This window comes from Scyliorhinus canicula, chromosome 16 (assembly GCF_902713615.1).
Source record: "Scyliorhinus canicula chromosome 16, sScyCan1.1, whole genome shotgun sequence".
Classification (NCBI taxonomy): domain Eukaryota; kingdom Metazoa; phylum Chordata; class Chondrichthyes; order Carcharhiniformes; family Scyliorhinidae; genus Scyliorhinus; species Scyliorhinus canicula.
Genome location: NC_052161.1, coordinates 85,275,104 through 85,301,443, shown reverse-complemented (window position 1 = coordinate 85,301,443; position 26,340 = coordinate 85,275,104). Strand labels below are relative to the sequence as shown.

At 48.3% G+C, this 26,340-nt stretch overlaps 1 long non-coding RNA gene across 2 annotated transcripts; it reads left to right on the top strand.

Annotated features, from left to right (window-relative positions):
* Window positions 1-1,541: 1,541 nt before the first annotated feature.
* On the top strand, window positions 1,542-26,066 carry LOC119950752. 2 transcript variants are annotated; one of them, XR_005457401.1, is made up of 3 exons: window positions 1,542-3,575; window positions 15,630-15,798; window positions 25,906-26,066. It is a non-coding gene; the product is annotated as an uncharacterized LOC119950752 (long non-coding RNA). The 2 variants fall into 2 exon arrangements; XR_005457402.1 differs by lacking the exon at window positions 1,542-3,575 and adding an exon at window positions 4,041-4,253.
* Window positions 26,067-26,340: the final 274 nt, after the last annotated feature.

The following is a 26,340-nucleotide window of genomic DNA, read 5'->3' as shown; positions in this document are numbered from 1 at the left end:
GTCGCAGGCAGGCACTGTTCTAGTCGATTAAAGCCACAGTTTACATCTACTCTCTGTTTTGTGTGAATTGGTGTTTCTCAGTCCATCTCTCTCTCAGGGAGATATCTGTACACTGACTGATGTCTTTCAGCTCCCTCTCTCTCTCGGGGAGATATCTGTACATTGACTGGTGTCTCTCAGTCCCATCTCTCAGGGAGATATCTATACACTGGTGTCTCTCAGTCCCCCTCTCTCTCAGGGAGATATCTGGGCACTAACTGGTATCTCTCTCTCTCACTCTCCCAGGCAGATATCTGTACACTGACTGGTGTCTCTCTCTCTCAAGGTGATATCTGTACACTGACTGGTCGCTCTCTCTCAGGGAGATATCTGTACACTGACTGGTGTCTCTCAGACCCCTCTCACTCTCTGGACGATATCTGTACACAGACTGGTGTCTCTCTGTCCCCTCTCCCTCTCAGGCAGAAGTCTGTACACTGACTGGTCTCTCTCTCAGGCAGATATCTGTACACTGACTGGTCTCTCTCTCTCAGGGAGATATCTGTACACTGGTGTCTCTCAGACCCCTCTCACTCTCAGGGCGATATCTGTACACAGACTGGTGTCTCTCTGTCCCCTCTCCCCCGCAGGCAGAAGTCTGTACACTGACTGGTCTCTCTCTCAGGCAGATATCTGTACACTGACTGGTGTCTCTCAGTCCTCTCTATCTCACAGGGAGATATCTGTACACTGACTGGTGTCTCTCAGTCCCCCCTCTCTCTCAGGGAGATATCTGTACACTGACTGGTGTCTCTCAGTCCCCCCTCTCTCTCAGGGAGATATCTATACACTGACTGGTGTCTCTCAGTTCTCTCTCTCTGAGGGAGATATCTGTACACTGACTGGTCTCTAATTGTGGTGTGTGTGTACGTGCGTCCCTCTGCATCCTTCTCTACCTATTCTCTTTCTAAAGGGCCGGTCCAGTCTCAATGGGTTGAATGTCCTCCTTCTGCACTGTAAATTCTATGATTCTATGTGTCTCTCTCTTTCCTCATCACCTTTCTCTCCCTCTCTTTTTCAGACTCTCTCTCTCTGTTTGACCCACACAGCAGCTATCAGCTCACAAGGTTTCAAATTTCAATTCTGTGTGGCCGACATGTTTTGGGGTGGTTGGTTTTGGGGGGGGGAGGGGGGCACAGCTTTTTAGCCATTTGCCCATGTTCATGCGCCAGGCCCCATTTTTTTTAACTCCAGCTGTCGCCTAGCAACGGGAGCAGGGGGAGCCCATCCGTGGCTGCTGTAATCCAGAGGGCAGGCTGCGTGTAGGCAAGCTGGGCCAAAGGCCTGAACTGGAGTCTCTGTGAAAACCTGGCTTTCGGAGGCTGTGCTGGAGGGGGAGGGGGTGGTTGGTGGGAGGGTAGGAAAGCTGGTTCAGAGTTGCTACTCTCCTCCTTCGACGTTTTGCCCCTGTTATCCCACCTCCAGGTGCTTCCACTCCGAAGGCCTGTCTCGTTCTGGGCCTTTAAGGGGGGGGGGGGGGGGGCGGTTAGGACTCCTGGGTTAGAGAGGTAGGAGAAGCAACTGCTTCCTGATCCCTGTCCAAGGGAGCGGGAGTGAATCAGCCCTGGTTCCTGCTCCTGATCCATGTCCAGTAACACCCTGGGTTCGGGAGGGAGTGGGTGAATCATCCCGGGTTCCTATTCACTGTCCAGTGACCCTTGGGTTTTGGGAAGGGGGTGAATCACCCAGGTTCCTGATCCTGATCCCTGTCCAGTAACACAGTGGGTTCGAGAGGGGGGGTGAATCATCATCCCGGGTCCCTGCTCCTGATCCCTGGGTTAGGGAGGGAGGGGGTTGAATCAGCCCTGGTTCCTTCTGATTCCTGTCCAGTAATCCCTGGATTAGGGAGGAGGGTATATCATCCCGGGTCCCTGTTCCTGATTCCTGTCCAGCAACACCCTGGGTTAGGGAGGAGGGTATATCATCCCGGGTCCCTGTTCCTGATTCCTGTCCAACAACACCCTGGGTTAGGGAGGAGGGTATATCATCCTGGGTCCCTGTTCCTGATCCCTGGGTTAGGGAGGAGGGTATATCATCCTGGGTCCCTGTTCCTGATCCCTGTCCAGTGACACCCTGGGTTAGGGAAGAGGGTATATCCTCTTGGGTTCCTGCTCCTGATTCCTGTCCAGTAACACCCTGGGTTAGGGAGGAGGGTATATCATCCCGGGTCCCTGCTCCTGATTCCTGCCCAGTAACACCCTGGGTTAGGGAGGAGGGTATATCATCCCGGTTCCCTGCTCCTGATTCCTGTCCAGTAACACCCTGGGTTAGGGAGGAGGGTATATCATCCTGGGTTCCTGCTCCTGATTCCTGTCCAGTAACACCCTGGGTTAAGGAGGAGAGTATATCATCCTGGTTCCTGATCCCTGTCCAGTGATCCCTGGGTTAGGGAGGAGGATATATCATCCTGGGTTCCTGCTCCTGATCCCTGTCCAGTGATCCCTGGGTTAGGGAGGAGGGTATATCATCCTGGGTTCCTGCTCCTGATCCCTGGGTTAGGGAGGAGGGTATATCATCCCGGGTCCCTGCTCCTGATCCCTGTCCAGTGACACCCTGGGTTAGGGAGGAGGGTATATCATCCTGGGTTCCTGCTCCTGATCCCTGGGTTAGGGAGGAGGGTATATCTTCCTGGGTTCCTGCTCCTGATCCCTGTCCAGTGACACCCTGGGTTAGGGAGGAGGGTATATCATCCTGGCTTCCTGCTCCTGATTCCTGTCCAGTGACACCCTGGGTTAGGGAGGAGGGTATATCATCCTGCTCCCTGGGTTAGGGAGGAGGGTATATCATCCTGGGTTCCTGCTCCTGATCCCTGGGTTAGGGAGGAGGGTATATCATCCCGGGTCCCTGCTCCTGATTCCTGTCCAGTGACACCCTGGGTTAGGGAGGAGGGTATATCATCCCGGGTCCCTGCTCCTGATTCCTGTCCAGCAACACCCTGGGTTAGGGAGGAGGGTATATCATCCCGGTTCCCTGCTCCTGATTCCTGTCCAGTGACACCCTGGGTTAGGGAGGAGGGTATATCATCCTGGGTTCCTGATCCCTGGGTTAGGGAGGAGGGTATATCATCCCGGGTCCCTGCTCCTGATTCCTGTCCAGCAACACCCTGGGTTAGGGAGGAGGGTATATCATCCTGGGTTCCTGCTCCTGATCCCTGTCCAGCAACACCCTGGGTTAGGGAGGAGGGTATATCATCCCGGTTCCCTGCTCCTGATTCCTGTCCAGTGACACCCTGGGTTAGGGAGAAGGGTATATCATCCTGGGTTCCTGCTCCCTGGGTTAGGGAGGAGGGTATATAATCCTGGGTTCCTGCTCCTGATCCCTGTCCAGTGACACCCTGGGTTAGAGAGGGAGGGGGTTGAATCAGCCCTGGTTCCTTCTGATTCCTGTCTGCTGACCCCCTGGATTAAAGGAGGGGGGGGGATGTGGTGGTGGGAATGCATCAGTCCCGATCGCTGCAGGAATCCAGTCCGTCTCTTGCAGATGTTCCTCTCCATCCCTGTCGTTGGGATCTCTTTGGGTTTCGAGCTCCGATTCAGGTACGCTAAACAGCTGAGGGAGGCGGGAGAGAGGGAACGAGAGAGGGGTTGAGAGAGAGAGAGAGAGCGAGGGGGGAAGGGGACGTATCGATACACCGAAATCCCCCCCACTCCGTCACCCCAGAGATATACCACCGGGCCGGCCTCCTCTCCTCTATCCCATGCACAGACCCCCTCTCTCTCTCTCTCTGTTACGATGACCTGTTCATACCAAACGCCTTTCTCTCTCTCCCTCTCTCCCCTTTTCTCACTCTCTCTCCCTAACCCTACTCGTGCGTGACTCACCCCTCCCAGCCCTGCCTCCGCTCTCTCTCTGTAGCCCCCACCCCCTCAAGTGGTGAATATTGAGGGATCAAGCCCCTTTCCCCTTACGTCGAACCCCCTCCCTTCCTTCCTTCCTTCTCTCCCCGCGATCTCTATCCCCGAGATCCCCCCCCCCCCATTCTCTCTCTCTCTCTCTCTCTACCTCTCTCTCCACCCCCTCCCCTCTCCCTATCCCTCCCACCTCCCCAGGTCCAAATTCGCTGGGACATCTATTTCACCCTCTCCCTCACCTCAGTCCATAACAAAGGCTGCTAGGATCGATGATTTTGAGAGACTGAGAGAAAGAGAGAGAGAGAGAGAGAGGGAGACACAGAGAGAAACAGAAAAACACACAAAGGACTAGTTCAGAAGGTGGTAAGAGCCTGTTTGTCGATTTTAACACAGTGACAGTGGGGTCCCTCGTTCCCTAATATCTTCCATCTCACTCCCCCCCCCCCCATTTCTCCCCCATTTCTCCCCCACCCCCCCATTTCTCCCCCACCCCCCCATTTCTCCCCCACCCCCCCATTTCTCCCCCTTCTTCTCATGGGCAGTGTGGGGGTGGGGGTTGTTCTACGGTGCATTGATAAAGATTTTGGGCATTCGATTTAATTTCCCTCCTTTTGAGAAAGGGAGGGAGAGAGGAGTAAATGCTTCATTCTATTCTAATCGCCTCTCGCTCTCAGCTCCCTTCCCCCAATTCTGTCAGGGTTATCTCTCTATCTCTGACTCTGTTTCTCTATCTCTCTACATCACTCTCTTCCTCTATCTGTTTCTCTCTCTGTCTCTCTCTTTCTCTGTCTTTCTCTCTCTCTGTCTCTTTCTTTATCTGTCTCTTTTCCTCTCTGCCTCTCACTCTGTCTTTCTGTCTATCTTTGTCTCTCTCTGTCTCTATCTTTCGCTCTCGTCTCTCTATCTCTATCTCTCCCTAACTCTTTCTGTCTCTCTATCTCTGTCTCTCTCGCTGTCTCTTTCTCTATCTTTCTCTCTTGTCTCTCTAACTCTGTCTCTCCCTAACTCTCTTTCTGTCTCTCTATCCCTGTCTCTCTCGCTGTCTCTTTCTCTATCTTTCTCTCTTTTTGTCTCTGTGTCTCTGTCTCTCTCTGTCATTCCAGCTCTGTCTCTCTTTCTCTGTCTATCTATCTTTCTCTCTCTCTCTCTATCTTTCTCTCTCGTCTCTCTATCTCTGTCCCTCCCTCTGTCTCTATCTGTCTCTGTCTCTCTTTCTCGCTCTGTCTCTCTTTCTCGCTCTGTCTCTCTTTCTCGCTCTGTCTCTCTCTCTGTCTCTCTATCTCTGTCCCTCCCTCTGTCTCTATCTGTCTCTGTCTCTATCTGTCTCTGTCTCTATCTGTCTCTGTCTCTATCTGTCTCTGTCTCTCTCTCTCTGTCTCTCTGTCTCTGTCTCTCTCGCTCTCGCTCTGTCTCTCTCTCTCTCTCTGTCTGTCTCTCCCCCTCTGTCTCTTCCCCTCTGTCTCTGTGTCTTTATCTCTCCCTCTGTATCTCTCTTTCTCTGTCTCTCCCTCCCTCTGTCTCTCTCTCTCTCTATCTGCTTCTCTTTCTCTCTCTCGCATTCACTGTCACTCTCTCTGTCAGACCCTCTCTTTCTCTCTCTCTCGCTCTCTCTCTCAATGTCTGTCTGTCTCTCTCTGCCTGTAACTCTCTATCTCCCTCTCTGTCTATCGCTCTGTCTCTCTTACTCTATCACTCTGTATCTCTCTCTTTCTCTGTGTCTCTCTTTTTGACACTCTCATTCTCTGCCTCTCCCTCCTCTGTCTGAAACTTTGTCCCTTTCTCTCCTTTAACCACCCCCTCTCTTACCTCAGTTTGTCACCTTCTCTCCCCAGCCTCCCCCCACCCCCTCGGTCTCTCTCACCAATGTCCCTGTAGAGAAGGGAATGTGTGTCAGTGGCTGTGGGCTGCGTTTGGACGACTATGGTATTGGGCGACGCTGGTGGGGTTGGGAGGCATGGGCATACAGATCCGGTTCAGGTGTTATTTCAAGACATGAGGCCAGGAGACAGGAGCTGTGATTGAACGGAGCAGGTTGGATCGCAACGGGCTGTCGGACACCTGGACGTCCTGACGGGAATCACGAGCAGGTTCCCAGCCTGCTTCACCCACTCCTCCCGAAGTCAGAGGTCACTCAATAGCCTTTGTTGCCCCATGCCTAGTCACCCCCTCAAGATGTTGATGGGTGAGCGGCCATCTTTAACCCGCTGCAACCCACGTGTGGTGTAGGTACACCCACGGCTCTGTGAGGAAGGGAGTTCCAGGATTCTGACCCAGGACAGTGAAGGATCGGCTGGTATATTTCCCAGTTGAGAAGGTGTGTGTGTGGCTCTGAGGGGAACTTGCAGACGGTGGGTGTTCCCCATGTGTCTGATGCCCCCTCCTTGGCCTTCTAGACGGTCGAGGTGGTGGGTTTGGAAGGTGCTGTTGAGTGGCTGTGGTGCATCTTGTAGATGGTACACACAGCTGCCACTGTGCGTCGGTGGTGGAGGGAGAGAATGTTTGTGGTTAGCGTGTCGATCGAACGGTGCTGATTTGTCCTGGATGGTGTCGAGCTTCTCGAGCCTTGTTGGGAGCTGCACTCATGCAGGCAAGTGTGAGAGTATCCCATCACACTCCTGACTTGTGTCCTTGTAGATGATGGACAGGCTTTGGGAGGAGTCAGGAGGTGAGTTACTTTCCACAGGATTCCCAGTCTCTGACGTGTTCTGGTAGCCACAGTATTTATATGGCTGGTCCCAGTTCAGTTTCTGGTCAATTGTAACCCCCATGATGTTGATAGTGGGGGATTCAGTGATGCCATTTAATGTCAAGGCAGGAGATGGTTAGACCTTCTCTCGTTAGAGATGGTCATTGCCTGGCACTTGTGTAGCGCGAGCGATCATCTAGAAAGGTTCAAGACAGTATCCACCTTAAAGATAGAACATAGAACAGTACAGCACAGAACAGGCCCTTCGGCCCTCGATGTTGTGCCGAGCAATGATCACCCTACTCAAACCCACGTATCCACCCTATACCCGTAACCCAACAAACCCCCCCCCCTTAACCTTACATTTTAGGACACTACGGGCAATTTTAGCATGGCCAATCCACCTAACCCGCACATCTTTGGACTGTGGGAGGAAACCGGAGCACCTGGAGGAAACCCACGCACACACGGGGAGGACCATCAGACTCCGCACAGACAGTGACCCAGCCGGGAACCGAACCTGGGACCCTGGAGCTGTGAAGCATTTATGCTAACCACCATGCTACCGTGCTGCCCCAAGATGAAGCATATAATTATACAAAGACAAGTTGGAGGTCAGAGTATTGGATAGAATACAAGGAGCAGCAACAGGCTGACTTAAGAGATAAAGAGTGAAAAATTAGAGCACGAGAGATAGCTAGCCAGAAATATTAAAATAGAGAGAGAGTAAAATCAAGTTTACAAAGTTACCATTGGTCCTTTGAAAAATTAATTTGGAGAGTTGATAATGTAAAGCACAGAGTAGCAGATGCATTGAAAGGGTATTTTGCATCAATCTTCACTGTCAAGGTTATTAGTAAGTGTACTATGTGCGGTTCTGGTCACCACAGTATAGGAAGGGTGGCAGGGTGACACAGCGCCAGGGACCCGAGTTCGATTTCGACCTTGGATGGTCAACTGTATGTGAAGTTTGCACGTTCTCCTCAGAGATGTACGGGTTAGGTGGATTTGCCATGATAAAATTGCCCCTTAGTGTTCAAAAAAGGTTAGTTGGGGTTACAGGGATAGGGAGGGAGGTGTGGGCCCAGGTAGCGCGCTCTTTCGGAGGTTCGGTACAACACGATGGGCCAAATGGCCTCCTTCCGCACTGTAGGGATTCTATGAATATCCTGGAAGTAGCTGTTAACCAGGAAATGGAAGGGAAGGAGGAATTCAGGAAAATTACAATTACCAGGGACTGAGCTGTGTGCTGGTAAGAGCCCAGGTCCCAGTGGACATCATCCAAGGGTTAATGGCATTATTGATGCACTGTTTTAATGTTCCAAAATTCCCGAGATTCGAGGAGGATACCATGCATTTCGGGAGGACTAACAAGGCAAGTAAATACAAGTGGGACGCTAGGACAGAGGGGCCTTGGGGTTCATGTCCATAGATCCCTGAAGGCAGCAGGACAGGTAGATAAAGTGGTTAAGAAGGAATATGAGATACTTACCTTTATTAGCTGAGGTATAGAATTTAAAGCAGGGAGGTTATGATGGGAGCTGTATAAAACCCTGATTATGTCACAGCCACAGTTCACATTGCCACACTATGGGAAGGATGTGATTGCACTGGAGAGGGTGCAGAGGAGATTCACAAGGATGCTGCCTGGGCTGGAGCGTTTCAGCTATGAAGAGAAGCTGGTTAGACTGGGGTTGTTTTTCTTAGAACAGAGGGGGGACCTCATCGATGTGTAAAAAATAATGAGGGGCATAGATAGGGTAGAGAGGAAGGAACATATCCCTTTAGTAAAGGGGTCAATAACCAGGGACCATAGATTGAAGATAAGGGACAGAAGATTTAGAGGGGGATTTGAGGAGAAACGTTTTCACCCAGAGGGTGGTGAGAATCTGGAAATTGCTGCCTGAAAGGACGGTAGAGGCTGGAACTCCTGACAGCATTGAAGAAGCATTTAGATGAGCACTTGAAACACCAGCGCGTACAAGGATACGGACCCAGTGCTGGAAAATGGGATTCCCATTGACAGTGGTGGAAGCAGAGAACCCCGCTGGAGAATGGTGCGATGTCTCCCGCGGCCTGAGAATCTCGCCCAGAAAGTGGAAATATGTGGCCTGTTAGCTCAATGTCGGTCGTAGGGAAATTGCTATAAGCAAGTTATAGCAGGGCACTTGGATAAGATCAAGGCCATCAGGCAAAGTCTCCATGGTCTTGTGAAAGGGAAATCATGCTTAACCAACTTGTTGGAGTTCTTTGAGGAAGTAAGGGGTGTTGTGGGATTAAAGGGAACCAGTGGATGTACTTGTACTTAGATTTACAGAAGGCATTCGATAAAGTGCCACATCAAAAGTTATTATGGAAAATAAGAGCTCACGGTGTAGGGGGTAACATACTGGCATGGATAGCAGATTGGCTAACTAACAGGAATCAGCATAGACATAAATGGGTCTTTCTCTGGTTGGCAAGATGTGATGAGTGATGTGCCACAGTGATCAGTGCTGGGACCACAACCTTTTACAATTTATATAAACGACTGGGATGAAGGGATTGGAGAGATGATCGGCAAATGTGCCAGCGGCACAAAGATAGGGGGGAACGTAAGTTGTGAAGAGGACATAAGGAGGCCACAGAAAGATAGAGATGGGTCAAGGACTGGACAAAGATCTGGCGCATGGAGTACAAGGTGGGCAAATGTGGGGGGCACGGTAGCACAGTGGTTAGCACTGTTGCTTCACAGTGCCAGGGTCCCAGGTTCGATTCCCGGCTTGGGTCACTGAGGAGACAGGTTCTCCTCGTGTCTGCGTGGGTTTCCTCCGGGTATCCGGATTCCTCCCACAAATTCCAAAAGACGTGCTGTTAGGTGAATTGGGCGTTCTGAATTCTCCCTCTGTGTACCCAAACAGGTGCTGGAATGTGGGCGACTAGGAGCTTTTCACAGTAACTTCATTGCAGTGTTAATGTAAGCCTGCTTGTGAAAATAAAGATTATTATTAATAAAAAAGAAGCTAATTTTCCAAATGGCGGGCGATTGCAGAGCTGTGAGGTGCAGAGGGAGCTGGGTGCTCTAGTGCATGAATCGCAAAAGTCTAATAAACAAGTACAGCGAATCATTAGGAAAGCTAATCGGATAAACAAAGAAACATAGAAAATAGGAGCCGGATGAAGGCCATTCGGCCCTTTGAGCCTGCTCCGCATTCATTAAGATCATGGCTGATTGTCCAACTCTATAGCCTAATCCTGCTTTCTCCCCATAGCCTTTTCTCCCTTTCGCCCTAAATGCTATATCTAACTGCTTCTTGAAAACATGCAATGTTTTAGCATCAATTACTTCCTGTGGTAAAAATTCCACAGGCTGACCACTCTCTGTATGAAGAAATTTCTCTCCTTATCTCTGTCCTAAATGGTCTACCCCAAATCCTCAGACTGTGACCCCTGGTTCTGGACACACCATCGGGAATGTCCTTCCTGCATCTACCCTGTCCAGTCCTGTTAGAATTTTAGAGGTTTCTATGAGATACCACCCCCCCCCCCCCCCCCAAATTCTTCTGAACTCCAGCGAATACAATCTGAACCAATTCAGTCTCTCCTCATATGTCAGTCCCGCCATCCCATGAATCAGTCTGGTAAACCTTTGCTGCACTTCCTTTGGAGCAAGACACCTCCCTCAGATAAGGAGACCAAAACTACAAAAATACTCCAGCTGTGGCCTCACTAAGGCCCTGTATATTTGCAGCAAGACATCCCTACTCCTGTACTTGACTCTCTCGAAATGAAGGACAGCATATCATTTACCTTCTTTACTACCTGTTGTAGCTGCACGCTTACCTTCAGTGACTGGTGTATGAGGACACCCAGGTATTGTTGCACATTCCATTTGCCTAATAATGGCCATTCAGATAAATACCTGCCTTCTCGTTTTTGCCACAAAAGTGGATAGTCTCGCATTTCTCCAAATTATCCTGCATCTGCCACTCATTTGCCCATTCATTCAACTTGTCCAAATCACACTGAAGGATCTCCGTATCCTCCTCACAGCTCGCCCTCCCACCCAACCTCGTGTCATCTGCAAATTTGGAGATATTACATTTTATTCCCTCAACTAAATCATTAATAAATATTGTTAATATTGGGATCCGAGCAGCGGTCCCTGCGGTACCCCCATTAGTCATTGCCTGCCAATTTGCAAAAGACCCGTTAATTCCTACTCTTTGTTTCCTGTCTGCCAACCAGTTTTCTATCCATCTAAATACACTACATGTACTTTTTATTGTGCTTTAATTTTATACACTAAGTTCCTATGCAAGACTTTGTCAAAAGCCTTCTGAAAGTCCAAATATACCATATCCACTGGCTCCCTTTCATCAATTCTACTAGTTACACCCTCAAAGAATTCCAGTAGATTTGTCGAGCATGATTTTCCCCTTCATAAATCCACGCTGATTCTGTCCGATTCTGCCATTATTTTCTAAATGTTCTGCTATAAAATCTTTGATAATGGATTCTAGAATTTTCCCCACTACTGTTGTCCCTGTTTTCTCCCTACCTCCCTTTTTAAATAGTGGAGTTACCCTCCAATCTGCAGGAACTGTTCCAGAGTCTATAGAATCTTGGAAGATGACCACCAATGAATCCACTATTTCTAGAGTCACCTCCTTCAGTATCCTGGGATATAGATTATCAGGCCCTGGGGATTTATTAGCCTTCAGTCCCATCAATTTCTCCAACACCATTTCTCTACTAATATTGATCTCCTTCAGTTCCTACCTCTCACTGAACCCTAATTGAACATTTATTGTGAGGGGAATCGAATACAAAAGTAGGGAGGTTTTGCCTCAGTTGTAGAGGGCCTGGTGAGGCCACATCTGGAGTATCGTGGGAGGATAAGCTACGAGGAGGGTGCAGAGATGCTTCAGCGAGATTTGGACAGGCTGAGTGACTGGGCATATGCATGGCAGGGGCAGTATAATATGGATAAATGTGAGATTATCTGCTTTGGTAGCAAAAATAGGAAGGCAGATTATTATTTGAATGGGTGTAAATTGAGGGGTGGATACTCAGCGAGACCTTGATGTTGACTTGCATCAGTCGCTGAATGTAAGCGTGCAGGTACAGCAGGAGGTAAGGAAAGCAAATGGTATGTTGGCCATAGGGTGAGGATTTGTGTATAGGTATAGGGATGTTTTATTGCAATTGTACAGGGAATTGGTGAGGCCACACCTGGAGCATTGTGCGCAGTTTTGATGCCCTGTCTGAGGAATGATGTGAAGATGCCAGCGTTGGACTGGGGTGAGCACAGTAAGAAGTCTTATAACACCAGGTTAAAGTCCAACAGGTTTGTTTCAAACACGAGCTTTCGGAGCACTGCTCCTTCCTCAGGTGAATGGAGAGGTATGTTCCAGAAACATTTATATAGACAAGGTCAGAGATGCCAGACAATGCTTGGAATGCGAACATTTGTGGGTAATCAAATCATTACAGATCCAGAGATAGGGGGTAATCCCAGGTTAAAGAGGTGTGAATTGTCTCAAGGCAGGACAGTTGGTAGGATTTTGCAAGTCCAGGCCAGATGGTGGGGGGTGAATGTAATGCGACATGAATCCAAGATCCCGGTTGAGGCCACACTCATGCGTGCGGAACTTAGCAATGAGGCCCACGCAGCCATGGGGAGAAAGTGCAAACGAACCTGGGACCCCGGGGCTGTAAGGCAGAAGTCCTGTGTTGTAGCGTCACCAGGTTGACACCTCAATTTTAGGTATGCCTAGTGCTGCTCTCGGCATGCTCTCCTGCACTCTTCATTGAACCAAGGTTGATCTCCTGGCTTGGTGGTAATGGTAGAGTGGGGGACATGCTGGGACATGTCAATGAGGTTACAGATTATGGTTGAATACAATTCTGCTGATGGCCCACAGTTGTTAGATCTGTTCGAAGTCTATCCCATTTAGCACGATGGTAGTGCCACACAACACGACGGCGGGTATCCTCAATGTGAAGACAGGACTTTGTCACCGTAAGGACCGTGCAGTGGTCATGTCTGCCGATACTGTCATGGACAGATGTATCTGCAGCAGGCAGGTTGGTGAGGGTGAGGTCAAGTATGTTTTACCCTCTTATTGGTTCCCTCACTACCTGCCACAGACCTATCTAGCAGCGCTGCCCTTAAAGATCTGGCCAGCTTGGTCTCATAGAGTCATAGAGGTCCACAGCAGAGAAAAAGCCCTTTGGCCCATCGTATCTGCACCAGTCAAAAACAACCACCCAACGATTCTAATCCCATTTTCTTGCAGTGAGTTTCAAACTCCCACCACCCTCTGGGTGAAAAAGGTTTTTCTCACATCCCCTCTTAAACCTCCTGCCTCTCACCTTAAATCTATGCTCTCTGGTCATTGATCCCTCCATCAAGGAGAAAAGTTTATATTTGTCTCTCTACAACCCCCCATAATTTTATACATCTCAATCATGTCCCCCCTCAGTCTCCTCTGCTCCAAGGAAAAGCACCACAGTCTATCCAATCTCTCTTCATAGCTAAAACTCTCCAGCTGAGGTACTACCGAACCACTCTTGGTGGATGGACATTGAAGTCCCCCCACCCAGACTATATTCTGCCCCCTTGCCACCCTCAGTGCTTTCTCCAAGTGTTGTTCAACATGGAGATTCAGCTGAGGGTGGATGATACGTGGTAATCAGCAGGAGGTTTCCTTGCCTATGTTTGACCTGGTGTGATTTTGAAAGCTCCAGGGCAACTCCCTCCCAACTGTATCTCACTGTACAGCCGCTGCCTCCTCTGGGTCTCTCCGGCCAGTGGGACAGGACATGCCCAGGGTTGGTGCCGGTAGTGTTTAGAAAATTATCTGTGAGGTATGGGTTGAGGGGCGACTGGCTAGAAGTTTATAAAATCATGAGGGGCATGGACAGAGTGGATAGTCAGAAGCTTTTTCCCAGGATGGAAGAATCAATTTCAAGGGGACATAGGTTTAATGTGCGAGGGGCAAGGTTTAGAGGAGATGTACGAGGGAAGATCTTTACACAGAGGGTGGTGGATGCCTGGAACTCGTTGCCGGAGGAGGTGGTGGAAGCAGGTACAATAGTGATGTTTAAGGGGCGTCTTGATGGGAATAGAGGAATACGGACCCCAGATGTGCATAAAACTTTAGGTTAGACGGGCAGCATGGTCGGCGCAGGCTTGGAGCTGTTCCTGTGCTGTAATTTTCTTTGTTCTTTGTATGATTCCGTAAGTATGACCACGTCATAATTGCCCCATGAGAACGTGATGAGTGAGCCGCCATCTTGAATCCACTGCACTGCCGTGTGCTGTAGGTGCACCCACGGTGCTGTTAGGGAGGGAATTCCAGTATTCTGATGCAGCGACAGTAAAGGAACGGCCGATATATTTCCCAGTCGGGATGGTGGGGGTGGAGCTTGGAGGAGGAACTTGCAGGCAGTGGGTGTTCCCCACGTGTCTGCTGCCCCTTGTTCTTCTAGATGGTAGAGGTGGTGGGTTTGGAAGGTGCTGTTGAAGGAGCCATGGCAAGTTGCTGCGGTGCATCTTGTAGATGGTACACACAGCTGCCATTGCGTGTCGGTGGTGGAGGGAGTGAATGTTTGTGGTTAGCTTGTCGATCAATTGGGACGGCTTTGTCCTGGATGGCTTTGCGCCTCTCGAGTGCTGTGGAGAGCCGTAATCATCCAGGCAAGTGGGGAGTATCTCATCACATTCCTGATGTGTGTCCTTGTAGATGGTGGACAGGCTTTAGGGGAGTCAGGAGGTGAGTTACACTGCACAGGATTCCCAGACTCTGACCTGCTCTGGTAGCCACAGTATTTATATGGCTGGTCCCAGTTCAGTTTCTGGTCAGTTGTAACCCCCAGGATATTGATCGTGTAGGTGATTCAGTGATGGTAATGCCATTGAATGACAAGTCTTACAACACCAGGTTAAAATCCAACAGGTTTGTTTGAAATCACTAGATTCACTTGATGAAGGAGCTGCCTCCGAAAGCTAGTGATTCCAAACAAACCTGTTGGACTTTAACCTGGTGTTGGACTTTAACCTGGTGTTGTAAGACTTCTTATTGTGCCCACCCCAGCCCAATGCAGCATCTCCACATCATTGAATGACAAAGTAGGGGAGATGGTTAGATTCTCTTTTGTCGGAAATGCCTGGCACTTGTGTGGAACGAATGTTACTCGCCGCTGGTAAGGCTCAAACTTGGATATTGACCAGGGCTTGCTGCATTTGGACACAGATTGCTTCAGTGTCTGACGAGTCGCAAATGGTGTTGACGATCGTGCAGTCGTCAGCGAACATCCCCACCTCTGACTTTGTGATCTTATAAAAAAATTACTTCTCTCTCGAAGGACTGGGAGTTGGTGGAATTCTCCCCCACAGAGATCAGTGGCTGGGTGCTGAGGCTCACTTAATATATCCAAGCCCGAGTAGCATGGTAGCAGCGTGGTTAGCACTGTTGCTTCACAGCTCCAGGATCCCGGGTTCGATTCCCGCTTGGGTCACTGTGCGGAGTTTGCACATTCTCCCCATGTCTGCGTGGGTTCCTCCGGGTGCTCCGGTTTCCTTCCACAAGCCCTGAAAGTCATGCTTGTTAGGTAATTTGGACGTTCCGAATTCTCCCACAGTGTAGCCAAACAGGTGCCGGAATGTGGCGACTAGCGGATTTTCACAGTAACTTCATTGCAGTGTTAATGTAAGCCTACTTGTGACAATGAAGATTATGAAAAAGTTGAGAGATTTTCGATCGGCGAGGGGAGTCGAGGGTGATGCGGGGTTGCGGGCGGCTGGGAGGCAGGAGAATGGAATTGAGATCAAGAGTCATGGTTGAACCGAATAGTAGTGGTGGCCCAAAGGGCTGAGTGGCCACTCCTGGGACAGAATGCAGAGTTGGCATTGGTGCTGAGGATGGGCAAGGAAGATGAGCAGCCAGATTGGATCACAGCCCAATTGAGGGAGAGAGAGAGAGAGAGAGAGAGAAAGAGAGACAGAGGACGCTGTTTCTAATGGAGCCTCACTCAGACCCTTAACCAAACCATCGTGTGTCTTGCAGGCGTACGGGCACCCGCTCATCGGTGCTCCAGAGATGGGAGGTCGGTGATCAGTGACACATAGCGCCTTCATTGATAATACCATCCCCGCGACAGATGTTCAAGGCGATTCGCACACAAGACGATGGGTCAGTGCAGATGGAGAGCGTGAAGACAAGAAAGAAGGATGGGGTGAGTTCAACTGCACTTCAGGGCGGCACTGTCCCCATCAAACAGTCCCAGGATAGGTACAGCACAGGGTTAGATACAGAGTAAAGCTCCCTCTACACTGTCCCCATCAAACTCTCCCAGGACAGGTACAGCACGGGGTTAGATACAGAGTAAAGCTCCCTCTGCACTGTCCCCATCAAATAGTCGAGGATAGGTAAAGCACGGGGTTAGATACAAAGTAAAGCTCCCTCTAAACTGTCCCCATTACACAGTCGACGATAGGTAAAGCACGGGGTTAGATACAGAGGAATGCTCCCTCTACACTGTCCCCATCAAACACTCCCAGGACAGGTACAGCACGGGGTTAGATACAGCGTAAAGCTCCCTCTACACTGTCCCCATCAAACATACCCAGGACAGATACAGCAGGGGGTTAGATACAGAGTAAAGCTCTCTTTACACTGTCCCCATCAAACACTCCCAGGACAGGTACAGCACGTGGTTAAATACAGAGTAAAGCTCCCTCTACACTGTCTCCATGAAACACTTCCAGGGCAGGTACAGCACGGGGTTAGATACAGAGTGAAACTCGCTCTACACTGTCCCCATCAAACACTTCCAGGACAGTACTGTACGGGGTTACATACAGAGTAAAGCTCCCTCTCACAGTCTGCATCAAACACTGCCAGGCCAGGTACAGCACGGGTTAGAAAGAGAGTAAAGTTCCCTCCATACTGTCCCGTTCAAACATTCCCAGGACATGTACAGCACGGGGTGAGAAACAGAATAAAGCTCCCTACACACTGTTCCCATGAAACATAAGAACTAGGAGCAGGAGTAGGCCATCTGGCCCCTCTAGCCTGCTCCGCCTTTCAATGAGGTCATGGCTGATCTTTTGTGGACTCAGCTCCACTTTCCGGCACGAACACCATAACCCTTGATCCCTTTTTTCTTCAAAAAACTATCTATCTTTACCTTAAAAACATTTAATGAAGGAGCCTCAATTGCTTCACTGGGCAAGGAATTCCATAGATTCACAACACTTTGGGTGAAGATGTTCTTCCTAAACTCAGTCCTAAATCTACTTCCCCTATTTTGAGGCTATGCCCCCTAGTTCTGCTTTCACCTGCCAGTGGAAACAACCTGCCTGCATCTATCCTATCTAGTCCCTTCATAATTTTATATGTTTCTATAAGATCCCCCCATATCCTTCTAAATTCCAATGAGTACAGTCCCAGTCTACTCAACCTCTCCTCGTAATCCAACCCCTTCAGCTCTGCGATTAACCTTGTGAATCTCCTCTGCACACCCTCCAGCGCCAGTACGTCCTTTCTCGGGTAAGGAGACCAAAACTGAACACAATACTCCAGGTGTGGCCTCACTAACACTTTATACAATTGGAGTGTAACCTCCCAAGTCTTAAACTCCATCCCTCTAGCAATGAAGGACACAATTCCATTTGCCTTCTTAATCACCTGTTGCACATATAAACCAACTTTATGCGACTCATACACTAGCACACCCAGGTCTCTCTGCACAGCAGCATGTTTTAATATTTTATCATTTATATAATAATTTACCACTCATCTTAGTGTCGTCTGCAAACTTGGACACATTGCATTTGGTCCCCAACTCCAAATCATCTATCTAAGTTGTGAACAATTGTTGACCCAACCCTGATCTCTGAGGGACACCACTAGCTACTGATTGCCAACCAGAGAAACACCCATTAATCCCCACTCTTTGATTTCTATTAATTAACCAATCCTCTATCCATGCTACTACTTTACCCTTAATGCAATGCATCTTTATCTCATGCAGCAACCTTTTGTGTGACACCTTGTCAAAGGCTTTCTGGAAATCCAGATATACCACATCCATTGGCTCCCCGTTATCTATCGCACTGGCAATGTCCTCAAAAAATTCCACTAAATTAGTTAGGCACGACCTGCCCTTTATGAACCCATGCTGCATCTGCCCAATAGGACAATTTCCATCCAGATACCTTGATATTTCTTTCTTGATGATAGATTCCAGCAGATTCCAGCATCTTCCCTACCACCGAAGTTAAGCTCACTCACCTATAATTACCCGCTTTCTGTCTACCTCCTTTTTTAAACAGTGGTGTCAGGTTTGCCAATTTCCAATCCGCCGGGACCTCCCCAGAGTCCAGTGAATTTTGGTAAATTATCACTAGTGCATTTGCAATTTCCCTAGCCATCTCTTTTAGCACTCTGGGATGCATTCCATCACGGCCAGGAGACTTGGCTCCCCTTAGCCCCATTAACTTGCCCGTCACTACCTCCTTAGTGATAGCAATCATCTCAAGGTCCTCACTTGTCATAGCCTAATTTCTATCAGTCACTGGCATGTTATTTGTGTCTTCCACTGTAAAGACCGACCCAAAAAACGTGTTCAGTTCCTCAGCCATTTCCTTATCTCCCATTATTAAATCTCCCTTCGCACCCTCTAAAGGACCAATATTTACCTTAGCCACTTTTTTTTGTTTTATATATTTGTAGAAAATGTTACTCTCTGTTTTTATATTCTGAGCAAGTTTACTCTCATAATCTATCTTACTCTTTATAGCTTTTTAGTAGCTTTCTGTTGCCCCCCTAAAGATTTCCCAGTCCTCTAGTCTCCCACTTAGCTTTGCCACTTTGTATGCTTTTCCCTTCAATTTGATACTCTCCCTTATTTCCTTAGATATCCACGATCGATTTTCCCTCTTTCTACCGTCCTTCCTTTTTGTTGGTATAAACCTTTGCTGAGCACTGTGAAAAATCGCTTGGAAGGTTCTCCACTGTTCCTCAACTGTTTCACCATAAATTCTTTGCTCCCAATCTAACTTAGCTAGCTCTTCTCTCATCCCATTGTAATCTCCTTTGTTTAAGCACAAAACACTAGTGTTTGATTTTACCTTCTGTTATGGGAGCGGCGTTTTCAGAATCCCAAAATGTGTCATGGAGTTCAACCAACCTCTCCCTTTAATGTATTGTTGCTTTTGAAGCACACGGCTTGTTCTCCAGGTGTGGTATTACAATTACGGACACGTGGGTTTTTAAACACAAAACAATGTTTATTCCATCAATTCAACTTAACCTTTTAAATAAACATTGGATCACTTAACGCTCCTTACTTCAAGGATAACCCCGAAAATAATACACTAAATAATCCCTCTCAATGTTCCTTCAAACCTCCAAAAGACTTCACCTTTGACAACAGAAACACATCACGTTAAAGACATTACTATTATGAGTTTCAATCACCCAAATGATTCAGAGATAGTCTTTCATAGCAGAGATCACAGCAGATCCAGCTCACTGCAAACATAGACACACCCAAACTCTTTTTCTCAAAACCCGGCTTCCTCCTTTCAAGCAGCTCACAGCAAACCAGCCAGGCACTTTTCATCTGCTCTCTCTCAAACTGAAACTAAAAGCAGAAGTGAGCTCAGCTCCCCCCCACCCTCTGGCATCACTTCAGTAATATGAGCTGCTTCATTTCTTAAAGGTACATTGCTTAAACATCTATTTCTTAAAGGTACTCTCACATGAAACTTCTCACCCTCCATCTGTATTTTAAATTCCACCATATTGTGATCGCTCCTTCCGAGAGCATCCCTAACTATGAGATCATTAATCAACCCTGTCTCATTACAAAGGACCAGATCTAGGACCGCTTGTTCCCTCGTAGGTTCCATTACATACTGTTTTTGGAAACTATCGCGGATATGTTCTATAAACTCCTCCTCAAGGCTGCCTTGACTGACCTGGGTAAACCAATCGACAAGTAAATTAAAATTCCCCATGATGTCATCCTTAAATATAACAGAGGTACACCACCTCCCTTACCATCCACTCTGTGGATATTTAACTCCCAGTCTTGACCATCCTTTAACCATGTTTCAGTAATGGCCACTAAATCATAGTCATTCACGATGATTTGCGCCATCAACTCATTTACCTTATTCCGAATACTACGAGCATTCAGGCAAAGTACACTTATGTTGGCCTTTATACCTCTTTGAATCTTGAATCTTGACACCTCGATCAGTAACCTCTCCTAAGTTATATTTCCTCTTAACTTTTCTCCAAATTTTCCTTGTCGTTGAACCCATATCTTCATGTAACAACCTGCCGCATCGCTTACCATTTATGTTTTTACTTCCCGTTTTCCTTTTAGTATTACTGGGCCTATTCACTGAGCTCCCCTCAGTCACAGTACCTTGTACTGTCGCGCTTTCTGATTTTTGATGATGGCTTCTCTGCCTTACACTTTCCCCCTTACTGCCTTTTGTTTCTGTCCCTGTTTTACAACCTTCCGACTTCCTGCATTGGTTCCCATCCCCCTGCCACATTAGTTTAAACCCTCCCCAAACATTCCCAGGACATGTAGAGCACGGGGTTAGAAACAGAATAAAGCTTCCTGCACACTGTCCCCATCAAACTATCCCAGGACATGTACAGCACAGGGTTTGCTACAGAATAAACTACCTCTACACTGTCCCCAACAAATGCTCCCAGGACAGTTACAGCAAGTGCTTAGATACAGAGTAAAGCTCCCTCTACACTGTCCCCCATCAAACACTCCCAGGACAGGTACAGCACCGGGTTAGGTACAGAGTAAAGCTCCATCTACACTGTCCCCCATCAAATACTCCCACAACAGGTACGAAACAGGATTAGATACAGAGTAAATGGGCAGCACGGTGGTGCAGTGGTTAGCACAGCTGCCCCAGGGCGCCGAGGTCCCAGGTTCGATCCCAGCTCTGGGTCACTGTCCGTGTTGAGTTTTCACATTCTCCCCGTGTTTCCGTGGGTTTCGCCACGCTAACTTGTACCTTAATTGGAAAAAAATGAATTGGTTACTCTAAATTAAAAAAAAAAATACAGAGGAAACCTATCTCGGCACTGTCGACATCAAACACTCCCAGGACTGTTATGGCACAGGGTTAGATACAGAGTAACGCTGCCTCTACACTGTTCCCATCAAACACTCCCAGACAGGTACAGTACGGGGTTAGATGCAGAGTAAATCTCCCTCTACATTGTCCCCGTCAAGAGCTTGTAGGACAGGTACAGCACGGGGTTAGATAGCGAGTAAAGCTCTTCCTATACTGTCCCCGTCAAACATTCCCAGACAGGTACTGCACAGGGTTAGATACAGAGTAAAGCTCCCTCTACACTCTCCCCAACAAACACTCAGGACAGGTACAGCATGGAATGCGATACAGCATAAATCCCCCTCTACACTATGCCCACCTAACTCTCCCAGGACAGACACAGCACAGGGTTAGATACTGAGTTATGATCCCTTTGCAGAGTCCCCATCAAACACTCCCAGGGCGTTTACAGCACAGGGTTAGGTACAGAGTAAAGCTCTTCCTAATCTGTCCCCGTCAAACACTCCCAGGACAGGTACAGCATGCGGTTAGATACAGAGCACAGCTCCCTCTACATTGTCCCCATCAACAACTCTCGGGACAGGTATAGCACAGGGTTAGATACAGAGTAAAGCTCCCTCTAAACTGTCCCCATCAACCACACCCAGGACAGGGACAGCATGGGGTTAGATACAGAGTAAAGCTCCCTCTACACTGTCCCCATCAACCACACCCAGGACAGGGACAGCATGGGGTTAGATACAGAGTAAAGCTCCCTCTACACCAGGGGTGGGCAAACTTTTCAGTGCAAGGGCCACATTCAGAAATTCACAATTCACAAAGGGCCGCATAGTATATTAAGTAAAATAATTACTTCACCCGGTTATGATTCTGGGCGCCTCATATAGAACATAGAACAGTACAGCACAGCACAGAACAGGCCCTCGACGTTGTGCCGAGCAATGATCACCCTACTCAAGTCAATGTATCCACCCTATACCAGTAAGTAACCCAACAGCCCCCCCCATTAACCTTAAAAAAAAATTAAATTAAATTAAAAAAAAAAAAAAATTTTTTTTTTTTAATGACTTGGTGGGCCGCAGAAATACCTTTGGCGGGCCACATGCGGCCCGCGGGCCGTAGTCTGCCCACCCCTGCTCTACACTGTCCCCCATCAAACATAGAACATAGAACAAAGAAAATACAGCACCGTACAGGCCCTTCGGCCCACGATGTTGTGCTGAACTTTTGTCCAAGATTAAGAACAAATTAATCTACACCCCATCATTCTACCGTAATCCATGTACCTATCCAGTAATCGCTTGAAGGTCCCTAATGTTTCCGACTCAACTACTTCCACAGGCAGTGCATTCCATGCCCCCACTACTCTCTGGGTAAAGAACCTATCTCTGACATCCCCTCTATATCTTCCACCATTCACCTTAAATTTGTAATGGTTTGTTCTACACAGGGAAAAAGTCTCTGACTGTCTACTCTATTCCCCTGATCATCTTATAAAACTCTATCAAGTCTCCCCCTCATCCTTCTCCGTTCTAATGAGAAAAAGCCGAGTACCCTCAACCTTTCCTCGTAAGACCTACTCTCCATTCCAGCAACATCCTGGTAAATCTCCTTTGCACCTTTTCCAAAGCTTCCACATGCTCCCTAAAATGAGGCGACCAGAACTGCACACAGTACTCCAAATGTGGCCGTACCAAGGTTTTATACAGCTGCATCATCACCTCACTGCTCTTAAATTCAATCCCTCTGCTAATGAACGCTGGCGCACCATAGGCCTTCTTCACAGCTCTATCCACTTGAGTGGCAACTTTCAAAGATCTATGAACATAGACCCCAAGATCTCTCTGCTCCTCCACATTACCAAGAACTCTACTGTTAACCCTGTATTCCACATTCATATTTGTGCTTCCAAAATGGACAACCTCATACTTTTCAGGGTTAAACTCCATCTGCCACTTCTCAGCCCAGCTCTGCATCCTATCTATGTCTCTTTGCTGCCGACAACAGCCCTCCTCACTATCCACAACTCCACCAATCTTCGTATCGTCTGCAAATTTACTGACCCACCCTTCAACTCCCTCATCCAAGCCATTAATGAAAATCACAAACAGCAGAGGACCCAGAACTGATCCCTGCGGTACGCCACTGGTAACTGGGCTCCAGGCTGAATATTTGCCATCCCCCACCACTCTCTGACTTCTTTCAGTTAGCCAGTTCGTTATCCAACTGGCTAAATTTCCCACTCTCCCATGCCTCCTTAGTTTCTGCATAAGCCTAACATGGGAAATCTTATCAAATGCCTTACTAAAATCCATGTACACTACATCCACTGCTTTACCTTCATCCACGTTCTTGGTCACCACCTCAAAGAATTCAATAAGACTTGTGAGGCAAGACCTACCCCTCACATCAGTGCTGACTATCCCTAATCAAGCAGTGTCTTTCCAGATGCTCAGAAATCCTATCCCTCAGTACCCTTTCCATTACTTTGCTGACCATCGAAGTAAGACTAACTGGCCTGTAATTCCCAGGGTTATCCTTATTCCCTTTTTTGAACAGGGGCATGACATTCACCACTCTCCAATCCCCAGGTACCACCCCTGTTGACAGTGGGGACAAAAAAGATCATTGCCAACGGCTCTGTAATTTCATCTCAGGCCCGGAGGACTTGGCTATCCTCAAGTTTTTCAAAATGCCCAACTCATCTTCCTTCCTTACAAGAATCTCCTCGAGCTTACCAGTCTGTTTCACATGGTCTTTTCCAACAATATGGCCCCTCTCATTCGTAAATACTGAATAAAAGTACTCGTTCAAGACCTCTCGTATCTCTTCAGACTCAATACACAATCTCCCGCTACTGTCCTTGATCGGACCTACCCTCACTCTAGTCATTCTCATATTTTTCACATATGTGTAAAAGGCCTTGGGGTTTTCCTTGATTCTACCTGGCAAAGATTTTTCATGCCCTCTCTTAGCTCTTCTAATCCCTTTCTTCAGTTCTTTCCTGGCTATCTTGTATCCCTCCAGCGCCCTGTCTGAACTTTGTTTCCTCAGCCTTGCATAAGTCTCCTTCTTTCTCTTAACAAGACATTCAACCTCTCTTGTCAACCATGGTTCCCTCAGGGCAGCACGGTGGCCTAGTGGTTAGCACAACCGCCTCACGGCGCTGAGGTCCCAGGTTCGATCCCGGCTCTGAGTCACTGTCTGTGTGGAGTTTGCACATTCTCCCCGTGTCTGCGTGGGTTTCGCCCCCACAACCCAAAAATGTGCAGAGTAGGTGGATTGGCCACGCTAAATTGCCCCTTAATTGGAAAAAATAATTGGGTAATCTAAATTTTTTAAAAAAATTAAAAAAACAAAAAACAAATCATGGTTGTACCTATCCTGGGAGTGTTTGATGGGGGCAGTGTAGAGGGAGCTGTACTCTGTATATAACCCTGTGTTGTTCCTGTCACGGGTGTGTCATGGACAGGTTGCATCTGAACCGGACGGGATGCATCTGAACCAGACCATCACTCGACCATCTCTTCCCTGCCTGACAGGGACATACATATCAAGGACACGTAGTATCTGTTCCTTGAACAAGTTCCACATTTCAATTGTGTCCTTCCCTGACAGCCTATGCACTTCAGTTCTTGTCTGACAGCATCGTATTTACCCTTCCCCCAATTGTAAACCTTGCCCTGTTGCACGCACCTATCCCTCTCCATTACTAAAGTGAAAGTCACAGAATTGTGGTCACTATCTCCAAAATGCTCCCCCACTAACAAATGTATCACTTGCCCTGGTTCATTACCAAGTACCAAATCCAATATGGCCTCCCCTCTGGTCGGACATTCTACATACTGTGTTAGAAAAGCTTCCTGGACTCGTGCACAAACACTACCCTATCCAAACTATTTGATCTCAAGAGTTTCCACTCAATGTTTGGGAAGTTGAAGTCACCCATGACTATTACCCTTCTGCACCGTTCCAAATTCTATTTCCCAATCTGTTCCTCCACATCTCTGCTGCTATTGGGGGGCCTATAGAAAACTCCCAACAAGGTGACTGCTCCTTTCCTATTTATGACTTCAACCCATACTACCTCATACGCAGATCCTCCTCGAACTGCAGCTGTTATACTACCTCTAATTAACAATGCCACCCCCCCACCTCTTTTACCACCCTCCCTAATCTTATTGAAACATTTATAACCAGGAACCTCCAACAACCATTTCTGCCCCCCTTCTATCCAAGTTTCCGTCATGGCCACCACATTGTAGTCCCAAGTACTGATTCATGACTTAAGTTCACCTACCTTATTCCTGATGCTTCTGGCATTGAAGTACACGCACTTCAACCCATCTCCTTGCCTGCAAGTACTCTCCTTTTGTCAGTGTTACCTTCCCTACTACCTCACTACATGCTTTGACGTCCTGAACATCAGTTACCCTAGTTGCTGGACTACAAATCCGGTTCCCATTCCCCAACCAAATTAGTTTAAACACTCGCGAAGAGTACTAGAAAACCTCCCTCCCAGGATATTGGTGCCCCTCTGGTTCAGATGCATCCCGTCCGGTTCAGATGCAACCTGTCCATGACACACCCGTGACAGGAACAACACAGAGTACATATACAGAGTACAGCTCCCTCTACACTGCCCCATCAAACACTCCCAGGATAGGTACGACATGGAATTAGATACAGAGTAAAGCTCCCTCTACACTGTCCCCGTCAAATACTCTCAGGACAGGTACAGCACGGGGTTAGATACAGAGTAAAGCCCCCTCTATATTGTCCCCATCAAACACTCTCAGGGCAAGTACAGCATGGGGTTAGATGCAGAGTATAGCTCCCTCTACTCGGTCTGCATCAAACACTCCCAGGACAGGTACAGCACAGGGTTAGATACAGAGTAAAGCTCCCTCTGCGCTGACCCCATCAACCAGTCCCAGGACCGGGACAGCGGGGGGATACATACAGGGTAAATCTCCCTCTACACTGACCCCATCAAACACACCCAGGACACGGACAGCATGGGGTTAGATACAGAGTAAAGCTCCCTCTACACTGTGCCCATCAAACACTCCCAGGACAGGTACAGCACAGGGTTAGATACAGAGTAAAGCTCGCTCTACACTGTCTCCATCAAACACTCTTTGGACAGGTACAGCACGGGGTTAAATACAGAGTAAAGCCTCAACTCATGTCGGTGATTATTTTTTCTGTTGCTCTTTCAGCTCCCAGGTCTTCGTGGGTCTCGGCGTAAACCAAACTCCAGCCCAGAGCCCCGAACCTCTTCAAGGTCGAGCGAGGAAGCGCGATCAAGGGGCAGGATATCTCCTGGAGCTGTCAGCACATCCAGTAATGACAGCAAGACTGAGCGGGGGAAACCGCCTCTGAAGGTCAGTTTCATGGGGTCTAAGTTTGCAAGGGTCATGACTTTCTTGGGGAATGATGGCACGCAGGCCAAGGCAGCAGCTAGTGGAAAGGACAGAGGTGAGGGGTGGGGAGGCCAAGATGCTTGGCGTTCAGCTGAGGTTGCTTGCGGATGAATGGGCCAGGCAGGAGTGCGGGTTGGTCAGGGCATGTGCAAAGAGAACAAGTGTTGGATTGGTTGTGGGGTCAAAGGGTGGCTGCACTGGAGGGAGGATGGGAAGTATTGAGGGTACGTC